The following is a 19,507-nucleotide window of genomic DNA, read 5'->3' on the forward strand; positions in this document are numbered from 1 at the left end:
GATGGCCATGTATAAATCAACCGCCTTTGTTACTGCCCTGCCATTCTCAAAGAGGGGATGGGTTAAACTTCTTTATCCACATGCCCAACACAAGGCACACCTGCCCCAGCACGAGGCTCATCTACTTACTCCCGGGAAACTCACACAACCCACAATCAGAGGCCGCACACAATCAGAGACCGCGCACAATCTGAGACCACACACAATCAGAGGCTGCACAGAGACCACACACAATCAGAGACCACACACAGAGACCCACACAATCAGAGGCCACAATCAGAGACTATACACAATCACAGGCTGTGCACAATCAGAGGCCATGCACAATCTCTGCAACCTCATCAGAAACTGTTTCTGACCATTCACTTGAGGCCACCAAGTTTAAATAAGAGGCCCAGGTTTTAAAAGACAGCAGGAGTTCTCTGAAGGCAGACTCCGTGCATTCCACCATCAGCACCATTTGTGCCTGTCACGGTCAGGAAGAACCACAACCATGTCTCGGTGCCCTTGCAGTGCAGGGCGCTGCGTTTCTCCCCCTTTCCAAACCCGCGGCGGCTCCTGGCAACCCAGCGCCTCTGCTCAGCCACGCGCCCCCAAGGCCTTCCTCCCTCACCCCACAGGGGAGCTCCCGCAGCCGGGCTATCTGGCTCATCACTCCAATTCAGTCACTTACGCCCTCATTCCAGGCTGAAAATCTCTTCTGAAAATATCCAAATCTTACCCACGTCAGGCTCCATTTTTTCCCCAGAGCTCCTCATCCCCTCCAGAGCAGCAGCTGTGGTGCCCGTGCAGCCGGGGCCTGTGGGCAGATCCGTGGGCTCAGAGTGCCCAGCCCCTCAGGCCCTCTGTGTGTCCCCTTACTCCCTGCTCCCTGGCGTTAATGTCCTCCGTCTTCGATTTCCTGATAGGCAAAAGGGGGTTAATTCTAAGAGTGCTAACCGAACTGGATCACTTAACACCATGTCGGGCCCAGAATACCCCTTGATCAATGACAGATATTGCTGCGCTGTTACCATTGCGCTGGGTCCAGGTTTCCTGTGAGCCCTTTAGGCTCCTTGCCGTAAAGGACACTCAATGGTCCTGTCCAAGCCTGTCTGTGGCAGATGGACAGGTGAGTGGCCGATGCACACGTGTGATGCTGAATGGGATCGTGCAAAGCTGGCCCTGCGTATTTTGGTCAACGTAAGAAAAAAGTCGCCCATGCTTGCTTGCTGCCGCCCTGCGGTGTCCAGAAGGAGCCGCTTAAAGGCAACTGCGCCGCACCTACCTTCTTGGAAGGAGACGGCAAGTCCAGATTGGCTGGAGCTGGGAAGTTGTGCGCTACAGATCAGGGCTGCGTAACCCAGGGAAGGCATCACTCGAAACACGTGCTGGAGGGCGGCCAATCCGACCCGACCGTCCACCTCCAGGGTCAGCCATGGGGCTCCACTTGATGTGTCATCCTGATCACCCCTCACAGAGCAAATGAGCCTTTGACTTCAGCCTGTCCTAGGTACAACACCGACTCCCACCTCCCACGTCCTGAACCAGCCTGTTCCGGGGATTGCTGTGGAGGTAGAGGAGCAGGCCCAAGACATCTAGTGGCATTTCCTGGCAAGGACACTCACCATGCTCGACCATAAAACTCGGGTCAACTGGTTTTTCGGAGGGACTGTAATTTACTTGTGGCACGCATGGATACTGATTGACCCAGGGAGGGGCACGGAGGAGGCTGAAGGAAAACCCATGGTGACTGCGCCAGGCATTCCCGCACACACCGACATCTTCAGACTGGGGCGGCGTCCTAGTCTTACAATCAAACCGAAAGCCCAGAGAAACTAGGGACCTTGTCCAAGACCAGCAACAGGTATGTGGGCAGCTGGGATTCAACTAAGTCCTTTCCTGGATCCATCCGCGCTGCTCCCTGCCCCCACTCCCACCACCCCGCCATGGCCCCCGATAGACACAGCAGGTCTGAACATCAGGCACCCCGCACGCAGAGTACGGAGCAGAGCCGGCTTCCGCAGTGGGATCTCACACACATCCCACTCCCCTTCTTGCCGAATGCCTCGGGACTCTGTGCGGTCAAGTCTGCAGATGTGGCCTCACTCTGCTCTAGGAGATCTGGGTGGCCGGCAGCGTTTTGCAGTGCTCCTCCAGACAGGGCTCGTCGGCTGATCCATGAGACACAGGACACCTGAGAGAAGGGCCGACAAACCCCACAAAGTCGCTCCCAACATGGAGAGGACAGGACCACAGCGGGGCTCTCGCAGTCCACGCTTTGGACAGGTCTTGCTGCAAACTGTGGTGCTCGTCAGGCGCGAGGAAGTTTCCCAGGGCAGGAGCTCTAAGTGACACAGCAAAAGCGACACAGGCGATGCAGCAGGATGTACTTCAGCTCAGGGCTCAGGAACCACGGGGTGCAGCGTGGCCTGCAGCAAACCAGACACATCAGAAGCCAATGTCCCACCTTTTACATTCAGTGACATTGAACGGAGGGAGTTATCTGTAGCAATCATCTTCCTGGGGGACCCGTACAGCACGCATGACCACCGACACTGACCACGAGTCCTTCCTAGGTCCTGGGGGCTACCCCACTTTACACGCACGGTTCCATGCACAAATCTACGCGTGGCAGTTGTTAGGCCCAGCTTAGAGATGAGGAAAACGCTGCTGGAAAAGCTAAGTGAGAAAATCAGACTTCAGCACACCTGCCATCTCCAAGACCACTACTACTCTATGTGCTAGGGTCTCAAGGGTTGGGTGTGTGGCATTTTAAGTGACTAATTGTAGGTGGTTTTCTTCTCTCCTACACCTGTTTAGCCTGAACGTGCACGTACATGCTCTGCTGCAGGTGCACTGCCGTATGTAGACCAGCAATGCTCTTTCCTGCCTCGGGTTCTCGTCACTGCCTTCCGGAAAATCTCACCTGCTTTACAGCCAAGCCAGGTAGGCCTGGTCAGCCGCACAGTGAAACTCCTGCAGTGTCAGAGCTAAGTGCTGGCTGAGACTTTAACGGCGAAGACAGTGGAGTAATGGGGATAAACTGAGCAAAACTGTATTGTAACGCAGATGAACGTCTAGAAGCAAAAGAAACTGACACCCCTGAGAGCAGGCGACTGTCTCTTACTATGATGTTAATAGCAGCTTGCTGTTTCCAGTGTCTCCGTGTGCCAGGGTTTCCAGTCAGCGTTTGTGTTTATCTGCTCTTGGGCTACCTGATCAAACCTCTGCAGAGATCAGGGATATCTAAATTGACCCAGTATCTGCAGGCTGGCTGCTCAGAGGCCGTGGTGTGGAACGGCCAGGACATCGCTTAGTCATACGGGGCACAAGCACGTCACTTGCCACTCCTGTCTTTCTGTTTCATCAAACCCTCTTTTCTCCTGAATATTGACCATAGCAAAGTCATTAGCCTTTGAGATGCATTTGAAACATCAACTTGCTTTGTTCAAGAGGTTTAAGACACACGTAAGTCTTTCTTGCCATGCTCAACACACACAGCCGGCCGTTTCTGAAGTCAGTGTTTCTGGAACAAAAGCCTCGGCCTGCCCCAGTGAACATTCACACTGAGCACACTGTCGCAAGGCTGCTTGGCCAACCAGCAGGGGGCAGGAGAGAGCTGCAGGGGCCACGTGGGGTCCCTGCAAAGGCGCCTCACTCCCTCAAATCAAGAGCGGTGCCTCCTGCCAATCCAGCGGCTTCCTCCAAGGGGAAGAGGCCTCTTCAGCTGCTACTGCACTGATTTCAGACGGCTCAGCCAATGGGGCAACAGATTCAACAGAGTTCTATGTTGTTTAAGGAAAACTTCTGTTACCAGGCAACCTTAGTACCATATTCAACGTAAAATAACCAACAACATTGTTTCCAAAACAACATGCTACTAGTGCCTTATCCTTCAATGCTGCTTAAACACGGAAAAGTATGAGGAAAAAAGAGCATGGCACTTACTTCTTAAAAAATAACACCTCTTCCAGGTTCATTTTACCCCTATCATAAAGACTTAGAACTGTGGATTCCCTACAGGAATGTGGAGTGGGGTTGGATCCCCACACTGACCCAGACTCACCCCAGGTCAGTCATCCCCCCACTACGGGGTTCACACCTCTCCAGGCCCTGTCACCTCATCAAGGAAAGGTGGTGTCTCTGAGCTCTCTTCGCAGGAAGCACCCGAACGGGAGCTAGAGACACAGACACACCCACAACTACTTTGAAATCCTAAACATATTTAAGGACTTCATTATTAGCTTTTTAAAACTGTAAGAACAAAGTGACCCTGGTTTTAACCTCTCTGCCACAATAACACCGTGTACATCTGTCTTTTGCTATTTGTTCCTTCTCCAGCAGCTGCTGCCTGGCTGGCCGACTGCAGAAGAACAGCCTCTGGTACTCCCGGGAAGCCCTCGGTAAAAGCGTGAACACCACGATCACGTCTCAGGACGCTGCACATGTTAGGGTCGCCCACAGACCGCCATTCCCAGTGCCTAGAAGGCACTGAACGGGCCTCCTGCTCTTTGTAAATGTCAACTTTCCTAAGCTAAGTTTTCTTGAAAATTTTTAACTGCAGTCCACACGTACTTCTTTGTGTCTTGTTTTTATCCTAGAGGAATACTTTTATGGAAAATTAAGCTTGCAAGGTTGAAGGATTTTCTGAAAGTCGACTCCTAATCCTGGAAGAAAAAAAAAATGGGCCAAATGTGGTGCTCACGCCTGTAATCCCAGCAGTTTCGGAGGTTGAGGCCAGGAGATTGCTTGAGCCCAGGAGCTCGAGACCAGCCTGGAAAACATGGCAAAACCCTGTCTCTACTAAAAATACCAATAATAATAATAATAATAAAGCTGGGCATGGTGACGTGTGTCTAGTCACAGCAACTCAGGAAGCTGAGGTGGGAAGATCACCTGAGCCCAGGAGGTGAAGGCTGCAGTCAGCCCAGATTTGCATCACTGCACTCCAGCTTGGGCGACAGAGTGAGACACCATCTCGAAAAAACAAAAAGCAAAAACAACTGTATAAATCATTATAGAAGGGAGCTGGCCAGGCGCAGTGGCTCACGCCTGTAATCCCAGCAATTTGGGAGGTCGAGGTGGGCAGATCACCTGAGGTCAGGAGTTTGAGACCAGCCTGGACACTATGGCAAAACCCCATCTCTAATAAAAATACAAAAATTAGCGGAGCATGGTGGTGGGTACCTGTAATCCCAACTACTGGGGAGGCTGAGGCAGGAGAATCACTTCAACCCCGGAGGCGGAAGTTGCAGTGGGCCGAGATTGCGTCACTGCACTCCAGCCTGGGCAACAAGAGCGAGAGTCCACTTCAAAAAATAAAAATAAAAGTGAAGGGAGCTTATGTTTTTTATTTAAGGGAAGGGAGAAGAACATTCAGTATTTATACCTCTCAAGCACACATCTCCAGTGGTGTCCTAAAGTATTCAAGATACACATTCCTACAAATATAGCTCAAAACTACTCACCAAGTTACATGCTAAAAGCACATGCATTGTAAGAATGCTACATTATATTTTTTGAGCATCTGTATCCAATATTTTAGCATACTGGCAGTTTTCCCTTCAGGTGCTGTATGCCTAAATTATTACATGTTTAGTCATTCATTTTAGAATTTATGACTATTATGCTTTAGGCAATAAACATAAGCTACTAAATTAATGACTTAGGGGAAAAGTTACTAAGTTAACTTGGAAGTTAAACTTTGCAAACTGAATTTGTTGGACCTCATTCAAGCTAGATGATCAGTTTTTTAAATTGTTTCCTGTGTGTTTCCCTCCAGGATGGAAATAGCTTCACTCTCATCCACTGTGCACACTGCAGCCCACGCCTCTCGTCCACCGCGCCACACTGCAGCCTGCAATTCACCCTGTACCAGGCTTTCCACACCGTACCTGAAAGTCACTAAGTATAACCAAGAAGGAAATGAAAAGCAGATAAATGACCTCCACCCCTACATCCAGCATGCAAATGTTAAACATTCATCAAAGTAAAACCAAAATCCCACGTTAGCTCACGATTGTAACTGGTAGAGTTATGTGCATGGCAATTTAAAAAGTCTAGTTAAGTAAAAACCTAATTGAGACTCTCAAGAAAGACATCTGCAAAGATTGACAGTGAGGAGAGGACTTCACTCTGCATCCAGCCTGTTCTGGAAGCCACGGCCAAATATCAGGTTGTATAGATCCGAAAAGCAGGAAAAAACAAGTGTTGAAAGGTGTACAGTCTCAGCAATGTACAAATTCGATGTAGGATGCTCAGAAACCTTGAATTTCCAATCAGGAAACAGCAACATGAGCAAGTTTCCCAGCAGTGCCCACTTTCTACCTACGGCACGTGTAACAGTTACGCTGGCCACCTCCGGGGGGACAGAGGCTTCCTGGTCACATTCGCTCTGGCAGCCACACAGCTGGCCCCGCCAAACACCTGTCTAATACTGAGGAACCACTCTCTCCCTGGGCTTTGCTCACTCTAGCCAGGAGAGCATATTTACAGAGTACTTTACTGAGTCCTCGTTCAATGCGTCAAGCTTGTTGAAGGCAGGGCAACCCCATTCCTGGCCCAATTAAGTGAACTGACCAGAGCAAATGCCTCCAGTTGGACGGCACTCAGTCACAACAGCAGTGGCCACTGTTCACAGGGCGCTGGCTTCGTGCCGAGAACAGTTACAAGCGTCTTCTCTCTGTCCGAGGAATGTGCACTGCAACCCTGTGGGGCCGTTTGCAACGTCCACCAGAGTTCTGAGGCAGCCAAGTCCAGGCTGTCCGTGGGCCTTGCCACGTGGCTGTCCACGTCCCCTGCAGATCAGACCTCACTGCAGGGACCACGGGTTCCAGGGCTGCCTTGAGGCACATGCTCCCTTCACCACCTCCTCCTGGCCCCTGACATCAACCCTCACCACTGCTGCCAACACTTGATTTTCTCATGGCTCCTGAGGGGCCTGTTCTGCCCTTCCCTGCTCCCTGCGTCTGGCTTGGAGGGTACCCACATCAACGCCAACGCTCACGTAATCACCAACCTTTCCACGGGGCTTGATGACTAGGAGTCTCAATATCAGAAAGTCAGATTCCTGTGCTTGTTGGAGAATTTCTTCCCATTGTACAAGTGAAGGAGATAAAATTCTAGGTGCCTGCAATAACCTGATTTCCACAACGAAGCAACTTCAGTAGTAGCACAAAAAAAAAAAAAAAAAGCTTTTTTTTTTTTAAACTTCTTTTATACAAGCTAAATACAATTTAATTTTTACATCCACGTTCTCATCAGCTCCCACCTGGTGAGCAGGCAAATAGTAATTTTCAAAGAAACAAATTGTTGCATAATTTTAACACTTAGCATTATCACTATTAAGCAAGAAGTATCCCAAAAATACATGATGATCTTGCTCTCACGTTCAAAAATTGATTGTCACACAGTGAAATAACACTTAATGCAAAGGAAAGTTTCTTTTCAGGTATCTGTCCTGGAAAAGAAAAAAAAAAGATTTCTGGCAAAGAGATAAACATTAATTATGTAACAATCCAAAATGCCTCTGGGAAAAATGATGTCATCCAATTAGTTCTTTGAAGTGTTACAAATGCAGCTGAGTTTTAATAGTAATTTCTCCATAATTATCAAAAGAGTCTTTAAAAATCTTAGTGCTGAAATAACTATAAATGGATATAATACGCAAAGCAGAAGAGTTAACATTTGGGGTAGATTTTGGCCCATATTTTTAACATATGCATAGTTATTCACCTAGTTGAAGCTTATCCCTCTCCTCCTAGGCTCTTCAAGACTGATTTTCAAACATAGACTGGCTTTTGGTACATGAAGGCAGCTTTAAAAGATGTCAGGATCAGGCCGGGCACAGTGGCTCAAGCCTGTAATCCCAGTATTTTAGGAGGGCAAGGTGGGCCGATCATTTGAGGCAAGGAGTTCGAGACCAGCCTGACCAATATGGCAAAACCCAGCCTATATTAAATATTTTTGTAATTAGCCAAGCGTGGTGGCACACACCTATAATCCCAGCTACTTGGGAGGCTGAGGCAGGGAGAACTGCTTGAAGCCAGGAGGCGGAGGTTGCAGTGAGCCAAGATCGCACCACTGCACTCCAGCTTGGGCGACAAAGAGAGACGGTCTCAAACTAGAACTTAGCCCTCAGGAAAAGCATTGAGCACCCCCCACCCAAACCAACCCAAGGAATCACATGGCAATTGTTATCATCTGATTTCGACAAATAAAGTTCTGTTCTCCCCTCTGAACACAATGGTAAACACCTGCCATCAGCCCACAGAAACTCCCAGGACCCAGTAACACTGGACTAGCAAGATCAATGGGCCACGTATGCAGGGTTCAGCAGCAGAAAGTGATGGCACCGAGAATGGTGTGTGCTCAAACCAGATTCCTTGCTGTCGGGGTGAAGGGGCTTCCCGGGAAAATCTAGTCCAGTGGGATGGTTTCCACGTCCACCATGAGGAGGAAATGGGGGGTTTCCTGAGGGCACTGACAGGACCTGGGTCTCTGCCCCTTTGTCCTCTGTCCTGTTATGGGATGAGGGTGGGCTGAAGGCAGGTTTCCCCTACATCTTCCGGGCAGGAGAGATGGAGCTGACAAGTGGACGACGATTTTTCCAAAACATTCCCATGTTTATAACCTGTTATCAACCTGTTTTCCCTGGAGATCAGTGAAGCAGCATCATTGACTCTCTTCCATTAGGGACAACCCGGTGTTACGGGAGGCAGGAGACGACATGCGAGCTGGTCTGAGTCAGTCACTTGTGTCTGGTCCCCAGCGTGCTCATCTATCAAATGGGCGGCCCCACAGACCAGTGACTTTGAACCAGAGTTCCATGGAGGTTGCCAAAGAACAGGGAGGGGGAAGAGGGGCAAGAGGGGGAAGAGGAGGAAGAGGAGGGAGGAGGAAAGGGAGGAAGGAAGGAAGAAGGGGAGGGAGGAAGGAAGGAAGAAGGGGAGGAAGGAAGGAAGAAGGGGAGGGAGGAAGGAAGAAGGGGAGGGAGGAAGGAAGGAAGAAGGGGAGGAAGGAAGGAAGAAGGGGAGAGGAAGGAAGGAAGAAGGGGAGAGGAAGGAAGGAAGAAGGGGAGAGGAAGGAAGGAAGAAGGGAAGGGGAAGGAAGAAGGAGAGGGGGCGGAAGAGGAGTGTGGAGGGAGGAGTGTGGAGGGAGGAGTGTGGAGGGAGCACTGTGGAGGGAGCAGTGTGGAAGGAGGAGCAGAAGGGGGGGTTCTCTGAGGAGGAGGGCCAAGTTTTTGAGGTGTCTTGGAGTCAGAGGTGGCAGTGGCTTGGGCTCTAGGCCCTCTGTTGCATAGTTTTAGGCTTTAACTATTTATATTTGTGGACTCTTTAAAAGATTTAATTTGAAGGAAACCGGAGTTGGGGATACCTTGCTTCTAAAACACAATTTCTCAAGCCTGAGACTAAGTGCTAGGCATTGCTCATTCTGTTACAATCATTTCCTCCTATTTAAAATCAGCCACACACCCCCAATCTCCCTTCAGGGCAAACACCTTTTCCGAGGATCTCAAACAGCAGAGCAAGCGGCCCGTGACCCCAGCCGTGGGCACGAGGAGCGAAGAGGAGACGTGTGGAGAGGGCTGCTGATGACATGAGAGGTAGAGGCCCGGCACCTCCCTGCAGGGGCTGTGCTCCTCCAGGCCTAAAGGACATCCTCGCCTCTGGGGTGAACAAGCAGCACAAACTATCAACACTTATTCCAAAAGAATTTCTTTCTTTTGGAAGAAAGTTCAACGAAAATTCAAACGAAGTTAATACAGTTACCCCAACACAACACTGCAGCAGCCCAGAAACAGGAGGGCCATTGAGCCTGAGGTGGGCGGTTCCAATAGCAGGACAGCGACGTTGGCATTAGGGCTTTTCGGCAAAGAAAAAAAAAAAAAAAGACACAAAAGGTAACATGGGCCACCCATTATTTCCTGCCAGTGGAAAGACACCCACAGGCCCCCAGATGCCAACGGCCCCTTGGGAACGAGCTCACGCAGCACTTCAGGTCTTCGCACGAGCAGGCACGTGGTGTCCTCAGTACCCCCGCCTGTGACACACACACCACACTTGACTCCCATACCTGAGGGTCCAGGGGAATGGCGGGAAGTTCTCGGGGGACCGGGCATCCTGTGAGGGCACTGCATGACTATGTACCTCAGAGGGGTCCCCGGGCAGCTGCTCTCTCTCTCCAAAGGATGAACTGGATCCTGACCACACCCAGATTGTGCTGGCCTCCAAGCCGAGCGCCAACATCTCACATCCAAAGGGATGCACAGATGTCTGCTGCACGTGGAGCCCAAGTCCCTCGCAGAGCTCAGGACGAACCCAGTGTCCAGGCCTGGGGCCGTCACCAGCCAGGAGAGGTGTCTGGGGCACTTCCCAGCGATGGCCACAAGAAGAAACAACTCAGGACAAAGCCAGTGTCCAGGCCCAGGGCCGTCACCAGCCAGGAGAGGCGTCCGGGGCATTTCCCAGCGATGGCCATGGGAAGTAACAACTCAGGCCCATCAGGGCTTCCTCACTATGCGGGTGTTAGAAGTAGAGACAGAGGTCCAGGTCTAGTGGCACAAACAGCGACGGATCCATGGAAATGCGGGCGTGGCCCCTCCATCCCAACAGCCTGCATGGCTACTCCATTCTGCTCCCATCACACTCATCCCCACACAGCCAAGCCCCTTCTCCTTTCCCCCACTGGATTCATCAAATCAAACCTCGCTGTCCTTGGCAAATGTACCATTAATTTACTTACTGCTCAGTAAAAAAGCACACTTCCAGTTAACATGACACCCCCGCTACGATAGAACAGCCTTAATTCAGACATGACGCAGAGGAACAGAGGGAGGAGGGGTCGAGGGCCGTCCTGGAATCGGCAGCTGTTTTCTGGGGAAAGTCTCCCTCCCACCCGAGCCCGACACTCGAGCCACACTATCCCCATGGTGTCTGAAAACTCCATGACGACAGGGTCACTCTGACCCCTTCACACCCACAACGCCAAAGAGGAGCAGGTGTTCAGGAAAAGTCTCCTGCTAGTGCTGAAGACAGGAATAATCCCTCGTGGTGCCCAGAATGTCAGGAGAAAACAAGGCACCATGTGGACGCCTTCCAGGTGAATTCTGGAATGACTCTGCCGAATGCCAGTCATCCTTTTACAGAACAAAACCAATACCGGAAAACATGTGTCGCCAGCAGAGAGATGGTCCTTTTGATGGCTTACAAACACACCTACGTTACACTGAATTTATCTCAAGCCACCCTCTCTGTGCTAATGTAAAAAGTCTCCTTTATTAACCAGTAGCCTTTTTCATCTGGTGCTTTATTAACAAGCAAGACGGTCCTGTAACACTCAGGCATTGTTGAAAACGTCAAATGGAAGCCTAGAATCCTCTTCCGTGCAGCTTCACTGCAAAGTATTTTGACGTGAGCCAAATCATGCTATTCCTACATCTCCACAGGAAACTCAAGGCTTCATCAAGGAAACGCAGCATCATTTCTGCTAGGCACAGAAATTGGTGGGGTGGGCATGGGGTTGAGGGAACATTACATAGAAAGCACAACGCGATAATCACCTGCATGAGAGCCACACTGGCCGGCAAGCCCCGGTCGTCTCGGTCTCTACACAGTCACAGACGTGAGGCCTGGAGGGCAGACACCTGGCACTGCTGACTACCCCAAGGTCGTGGCCTCTGCCCCTTCTCTGCTGCTCATCAGTTCCAAGCTTCTGGCAACACCGCCTGCTGCCCCCACTGCCTCATCGACTCTTCGTGAAAAGCAAATGTTGCCAGGATAGCTTATGAGTACATTTGCCAGGAAAGCAGCTCCGATTGATGCTGAAACCCCGTTCTCACACCCCTGGCAGCTCCCTTGCCCCCGATGTGTACATGCTTGCAGCTCTGACCTTGCTCAGTGTCCACACAGGCTCTGTCCACTGGAGAGCCAAAGGCAGACTCAATGTTGAGTCAGAAATACACAAAGAGGGTGACGGTTACAAACTGCCTGCTTGCCCCTCAAAACACAGGTTGAAATCCTCAGCCTCAATGTGATGCTGTCAGGTGGTCTTTGGGAGGTAATGAGTTCCCGAGGCTGGAGACCCTTGAATGGGATTTGTGCCTCAGAAAGGGACCCAGCAAATCCCTCACCCTCCCATTGTGTCAGGGCCAGAGAGAAGGTGTGTGCCAACCAGGAAAGAGCCCACACCAGAATTCACCCGTGCGGCACCCTGATCCTGCCTTCCAGCCGCTAGAACTGTGAGAAACAAATTCCTGTTGTTCATAAGCCGCTCAGTCAATGGTGTTTCGTTACAGCAGCCTGAGCTGCCTGAGATGACGATGCTCACCGCCCTACAGAAACGGCTACTCCCCTCTCCCAGAAAGAGGGGTTTAATTAAAATCCCTGTCTCTCCTCGCGGCCACCACAGATCTCACTCCCCCACCCTGTAAGCCAGCAATTGTTAGGATTAAAGGAAAATGAGGATCGTTTTAGACCAGCCCCTCCATATCGGTCTGAAGCCTGTAACTTTGCCCACTTCCACGGTGGCCGTGTCACTGCATTGCCCATGTCAGCTCTGTGTCTGCACTGGGTCCCAGGCTCTGCACAGACTCCTCTAGCTGCCCATCAGCACAGCCATTTCCCCTTCTGCTTTGCAGGTTGTCCTTCAATATCCAACCCCCACCCCTCTGCAACCCAAGGCCTTCCGATCCAGGCATTCGGGGTGGGCTCAGCCATGTACTGCCGTCCTTGACTCAAGTAAACCAGGCCCAAGGCGTTGGCACCAATGATCTACTGGCTGTGGGGTCTGCACAGCTACTAGCTGCCCCAGCCACACCAGGGCCCGGGAGGGGAGGCAGAGGAACCTGTGAAGTTGCCAACAGCCATATGGGAACAGGGGCCCCTGGGATGAGGATGCCATGGAAGGAAATTCAGAGAAAGAAAGAGCCCCAAGGCTGGACGGGTCATGCCCAAAGCCTACACTGCTGAATTTTCCAGGTTTCTGAACTCAATCGCTGACCCACACAGCACATGTTTCCTGAGTGCTGACCCCGCGTGCCATTGGATACGGCAATAAAGTAGGACCCCCACCTCCCCCTTCCCCGACACATACACAGGGCCTCCGTCCTGGCGGGAATTCAGGCCTGGGGGCCCAGTTGGCACCGCGAGCCAGGGAAGGGGGACATTTCAGACGGATAGTGGGTGCAGCCTTGCCAAAGCCCAGCAGTCACCTGCACTGCCACAGCCAGGCTGAGTCCAGATCAGCCGCACAGAAACCTGACCCTCTCAAGGGCACGCCTGAGCTCATTAGGGACAGACACCGTCTCCTGCTTATCTCCAACACTTTCTCTGCATGTCTAGTTACATACGGACGACGCAGTCTCGGAAGCACAGCTGTGACTCTGGAGACAGATCCCAGGCCTCCCCCTGCTCCTCTCCGTGGTGCCATTGATGGGGAGGGGCCGGTATGGCCGCGAGGTCCCATACCCACAGCCACCCTGCCACGGAGACGCAGGCCTTCGACGATTATTTCTGCCAAAGAACCCTGCTGCGTCTTGGAGCACACCATGGTGGGCGGGAAGCTCCACCCGGAGAAACAGCGATGCTTCTCCCCAGAGCCAACGGAGGGCACCCCCCACCCTGCATTCAGCAGATTACTTACATTCTGGAAAACATCTGGGTTAATAGGGAACAGTAAAATGAAAAGGACACACTAGAAAGGTTAGAAGGCTGTGTGAAGTCTCAGGAGGTCCAAAGGTTTCTTAACCAAGACTGCTGCGGTCAACGAGCTTACAGGGAAAGTTTCCACACGGGCCTTCAACAAGCAACGCTCAGCAGGGAGGAGCCACGTTCTGGGCAGAACCTCAGAACAAGAACATCGGACACCACAAAGTCACATCAGAGCCAACAGCAACTGAAATACAGCGCTCTCCTAAGACGTGTGCGTCACCTGCAGAAAGTCACCACACATTAAGATGGGGGAAGAAAAGGATAAGGTTAGAAACAAATTTGAAGTAATTTCTGCATACGTAAAATTTCTACATCCACTGGCTTTCTTTCTGGGAGTAACAACTTTTACATGAGATGCACATCCCCGTTGGAAGGAGTTTGGGTTTTCCGTGGGCAGAGTCAAGGGCTCTCCAAGAAATGTGAACCTTTTCTCACTCACTGAGCCGCGTGCCCTGAGGCCGTCCTGGCCTGTCTGAGCACCTCCCTGGCTCTGCCTCCAGCCAGCTCCTTCCAGCACTCACCCCACTGCTCCCAGAGCCTGCACTGGCCCAGGATCTCCTCTTCTGCTGCTGTCAATCTTCCACTTTAGGGTAAATAAGTTGGAAACTAGAAAGTTATAAGACCCCTTAGCTTTTTAAAAATTTGTCTTCTCAGAAAACAATACTAATTCTACTTCCATGGTTTAATATGTTGCCCCCATCTGCATGTTCATGGATATGTGTTTTTATATATTTTTTAATCAGTACTTATAAAAGCATGCACTGTTGCTACATTCAGTTCAATTACATTTGATGTAAGAAGTTTTCATTTCAGTGAATTCAGGCACTCAAAATTTAAGCCCTCTGACATCTATTAATCAAATGGGAAAATGACAGGTAGATATTACAAAAATCAAGAGAAGTGTTTAATGTAAATCCTGCACTTTCAAATATTTCCACAAATGTAATGTATACATTAGTACATAACCTTGAGCATTTTCACAACTCTTTGCACTCAAATTCCATTCTTAACTTTTATAGATAAATCGACATCCATATGTGATTTTAAGCAGCTCAAACATCAGCTCTTAAAAACAATCAGAAATGTTGCGGGCAAATCCCACCGAGCAGCAAATAACGGAACTGTACCCAACAACCCAGGTACCTCCCCTGAGGCATCTGGAACTTGAGCATTACAAGCAGCCTTTGGTTTCTGAGGCACCCGAGAGTGGGGACTCCCAACTCCCCAAGTCTAAGAAGGCCTCAGCGATAAGGAAAACTGGTCAAAAAGTCATCCCTGCCGGCTCCCTGCACCACGGGCTCCTCCCTGCCCGCCCTCAGCCACGTGCTTACAAGATCTCACTTCCTCTCTGTCCCGCAAAGCCTGACTCCTGATTCCAGCCCTGTCGCTTACTGGGATGTGGCCATGGACGTCAACTGCACCTGTAAGGGGAGAAGCTGGTCAGGATACAGGATCCTGGCCATCCTGGCAGTGCTCAAGCTGATACTGTAACTTGGTAGTGAGTTACTCAATGCAAAGGTTTAACTTTGAAAAATTTAGATACGTGTATTCTAAAAGGGAAATTCTGAACGTAGAACACAGGCCACACCCTCACACTGATGTTGTCTGGCCAGCACTTTTTTGTTTGCCTTTTCAATAGACGTTTTTAAAAGCAGTTTTCGGTTCATAGCAAAATCAAGAGGAAAGTACAGAGAGTCCTCACATATCCTTTCCCAGCACAGGCACAGCCTCCATCATTCTCCTGCCCTCACCAGACCAGCATGTCTCTACGACCGACAGACCCGCATCAACACGGCACCACCACCCACAGTCCACAGCTCACACGAGGACTCGGCCTGCTGCTGCTCACTCTGTGGGTTTCACAGACGTGGAACGGCATGGATCCCCCATGAAAGCCCCACCTGGAGTTGCTGCCCCACCCTACACACCCCCTATGCTCCTCCCATTCATCTCTCCCCTCCCCAACCCCTGACAGCCGCTGATTGTTTTAGTTTCCACAGCTTTGCCTTTTCCAGACTGTCCTGTGGTTGGACTCAGACAGCAGGCAGCCTTTCCAGATTGGAGTCTCACTTAGCAACATGCGTTTATGATCCTTCTGTGTCTTTTCATGGCTTAGGGGTCCAGTTCTTTTTAGTGCTGAATAATATCCCAGTATCTGACATACCACAGTTTATCCATTCACCTACTGAAGGGCATCTTGGTTGCTTTCTGGTTTTGGCAATTATAAAGCTGCTGTCAATGTCTGTGTGCACATTTCCGCATGGAAGTAAACTTTCAGCTCTTCCGAGTAAACGTCCAGGACTGTGATTGCTTCTGTGGTCGGAGAGCTTAGTTCCACGGAAAACCGCCATGCTGCCTCCCACAGGAGCTGCCCCACTTCCCCCAGCGATGAGTGAGGGTCCTGATGCCCACACACCCACCAGCACGTGGTGGTGTCAGAGTTCAGGTTTTGGCCAGGCCGATGGGTGCACAGTGACGCCTCGCCCTATGACATAAGACGCGGGCCATCTTTCCACGTGTAGATTTGTCATCTGTGTATCTTCTTTGTTGGGGTATCTGTCCAGGTCTTTGGTCCATTTTTAATCAGGTTGTTCATTTTCTTGTTGAGTTTTGAGAGTTCTTTGCACGGTTCGGATAACAGCCTTTCTCAGACGAGTCTTTTACAGATGCGTTCTCCCCGTCTGTGGCCTCCCCTCTCATGCTCCTGAGACACTGTTTTTTATTTTAAAAAACACTTCAGACAGAAGATGGACCTCCCAGCCCACCACGGTTCTCAGTTTGGCCGTGGTCACCACCCTCCCAGCCATGGTTCCCACCTTTTCACGATCTGCTGGTCCTATAGGCATCAACCCACACCAAGTCCCTAACATATCTCCAATGATTGCAACGTCAAAGCTGGCAGTTTGCAGGTAGGAAGGAGCTGATGGAGGCTGGAGCAGAATGTGAAGGCCAGCGGATTCATCCCTCGGGGACAGGCAGGCCTCTCAAATATCCCCCTGGGTCACCTCCCAAATGAAGTACCTGCTTTGGCCGTGAGCAGGAAGCGGGACCTGGCCCAGATCTCAGCATATTTGACCTGGCACGGCATTTACAGGTGAGCCTCCATAACCGGAAACTCGACTCTCTGGGGAGAATGCATTTTCATTATCAAGGCTTTTAGGCTTTTAATTAAGAAACCAAAGAGCAGTGACTGGAGTGAGGATGCAGGGACTCTGGGTGACCCACACGCTCGTTTCCACCTGGCACGAAGGACCCTGGAGTGAGGGTGCAGTGCCTGCTCTGAGTCACCAGCACATTCATCATTTCTACATAAAGAACCCTGTGAGCCTGTCCCAGGACTTTTTAGCCTAGACCTAAAAATTCACAGCTCAGGAAACCTTCATCATTTTAGGAACCTGAGGGGTGGGCCAGGGGGATCTCACAGAGTGTGGTGCTGTCTATGGGGTCAGCAAAGTACAGCTGGGGCTTCCCGCAAGCACTTCAGGGAGGCCGTGCACTGGCCCGAGGCTGGTTCCGCCTCCTATCCTCGGTTCTCATGCCCAACCGTGAGGGGAGCCCCCCGCTTCAGGAGCGGTCCCTGGCTCCAGGCCCTAACGTCCATGTCCAGGCCCCTGGTAGGGCAGCTTCTACCCCAGGGAGGCTGGGACTGGAGACAGCCTGGAGCTCTAGGCAATCCTGGCAACCACATGTTTCCCGAAGTGGCTGCAGACAAACTCCTGCTTCCAAAACCTGGCACGGGCTGTGTGAGGCCTGGAACGCGGGAGGCGCGTTTCGCAGGGTCCCTGCTCACATACAAAAGCAAGGCTAAGAGCAGATAAATTATTTAATTACCCTCTCATGGTTATCAAGTCAAGTCATAGTCTCTTAGACTTATGTGTGACTAGAAGTATACACATTATGGAAGTGTATATAAATGTGAATACAGATATGCTTATTTTCCTTTTATATACCTTACATGTATGTGTATACGTGCATATGTATAAAACATGGAAGAAAAAACCATACTTAAGATTTCAAATCTCAGTCAAAAAGATCTCAGAAGCAAATTATTATTCTTTAACAAAGATGTAACATTTTACATTCTTACAAACAAAATGTTCTCTATTAGCATTTTATTTTAAAAACTAAGAATGCATTGCACTCTCTCAGTTTCAATTTTTAACTCAGCTCACAAAGGTCCCTGTACAAAGACCTCCGTGCCACGGCAAGGATGGCGGTGGTCACACCTGTGTCCATTTATCCTCTCTACATCTAGCTCCTCTCCCTGAGGCAACAGCACCTCCGAAGTCACAGCCTGGCCTCCCATCTCTCCCCCGTCCCGGGCTTTTTGGCATGTTGCTCTGCTGCACACACCTCAGCAAATACTGCTGATTAGCCAGAATCGCCCAGAAATCTCTTAACCTTGATTCTGGCTGCTTTTGTAATTTGTAATATCTGTACTTCTGGTGTGATTTGAGAAACAACAAATTTTAAAATTAGAGAAGATGTGGTTTTTATTCTCTCCTTTCTACTTGCAACCTTGAAAATTCAAGTAGCAGCAAGGGTTTGTTGAAAGTAACTTCCACCAAATAGAACCTATTACAAAGGTACTACAGAGTGTCAAATAACTACATAGATGTAAAATAGACATGCAGACACAGATATAAAATCCAATGGTTAAACCAAATTGAGAAATGCTTGCCAGTTTGATAGGACTTCTAAAACTTGACATAAATGTTGGCTGAGGGATACAAGATGTTATGAGATGAGTGAGATGCTTGGCCTAGAACCACAGGCTCTCTCCTCTTTACAGCAGAAAATCCATAAGGAAGTCAAATCTGAAAGAACCAGGTACCATTGAATGGCATACTCAGCCATCCTTCCCCATTCCTGGGCCAGGTGCGGTGAGTGCAGCCAGTCGTTCACCAACATCCATCATCCATCCTCCAGGCTACGGCTACACTTTACTCCCAGGCTCCCTGCCATTATGTAACTTAGGTAAATCACGGCCACTCTCACCTTAAGCCTCCCCTGCCAGCATGGCAATCGCCCAGTCCCAACCACAGCAAGGACAGCCATGTCCCTGGGAATGCAGAGCAGGGGTCGGGAAGAAACCTGGATCTCTGAATACCTCATGGAGCAGTCACCAGCCTGGAACATCCTCCCTGACGGCTTTGCAAGAGAGAAGAACTCCTTGGTTCCTCAAGCTACAATACTGCAGAGTCTCAGGTCACAGCATCCTTACCTACCCTCGTCAGGAACCGTTCATGCTCATCAAGACATGAGAACAAAACTGCAGGGGCACAGTCACACTCGACACAGACCACCTGCTGCTCACATTCATCGTATTAACACCAAAAGGCCACCCTGGTGGATATCCTGGATGTGGACACTTGGCGGCTTTTTGCTGGAGACGCGCTTTGTGCATTTATCGCACGACCATCTTGGCCTCAGGAGGGGCTGTGCAGATGGCAGCTGTGCACGTCACAGGGAGTCTCACTTGCTGGACTCTCAGCCAGCTCCCACTATCAGTGCCCGCAGAGTCCTCTCCTCCGGGAGCACGTGCTTGGACGCCACAGTGGCCTGTGGATCCACACAACAGCACTGTGTGCCCCAGGAGCTTAGAAAGTACCACTGCATCAATGCCTCCACAGGTGAGGCCGGGGGCAGAAGCCAACCTCAAGCAGTTACGGTCCTCCGTGGGGCTGGCGTCCAGGCAGGAAGGCGGCTCAGCGGCTCTCCTCTCACTGTGAAACTTCCTAGGTCCCCACATGAACAGAACCCTAAATAACACGCAACAACAACAGGAACGAGAACACGACCAGCAGCTTCTGAGA

The 19,507-nt window shown here is 50.5% G+C and overlaps 2 long non-coding RNA genes across 3 annotated transcripts in view; one reads left to right on the forward strand and one right to left on the reverse strand.

Moving 5' to 3' along the window:
• The window catches only part of LOC144332724 (uncharacterized), a 100,203-nt gene that overhangs the window by 39,148 nt on the left and 41,548 nt on the right, over positions 1-19,507 (reverse strand). The window contains exon 1 of one of the 2 annotated variants that reach the window (XR_013400754.1): positions 13,624-13,756. The exons of the other annotated variant lie outside the window; for it this stretch is intronic. This is a non-coding gene — a long non-coding RNA (uncharacterized LOC144332724). Of the gene's footprint in view, positions 1-13,623; positions 13,757-19,507 lie in introns of those variants that run through there. 2 annotated transcript variants of the gene reach the window in all.
• Positions 2,797-7,175, forward strand: LOC114676059 (uncharacterized). The gene is made up of 3 exons (XR_013400757.1): positions 2,797-2,928; positions 4,324-4,495; positions 5,765-7,175. It is a non-coding gene; the product is annotated as an uncharacterized LOC114676059 (long non-coding RNA).

The sequence above is a fragment of the Macaca mulatta genome, chromosome 11, assembly GCF_049350105.2.
Source record: "Macaca mulatta isolate MMU2019108-1 chromosome 11, T2T-MMU8v2.0, whole genome shotgun sequence".
Lineage (NCBI taxonomy): Eukaryota > Metazoa > Chordata > Mammalia > Primates > Cercopithecidae > Macaca > Macaca mulatta.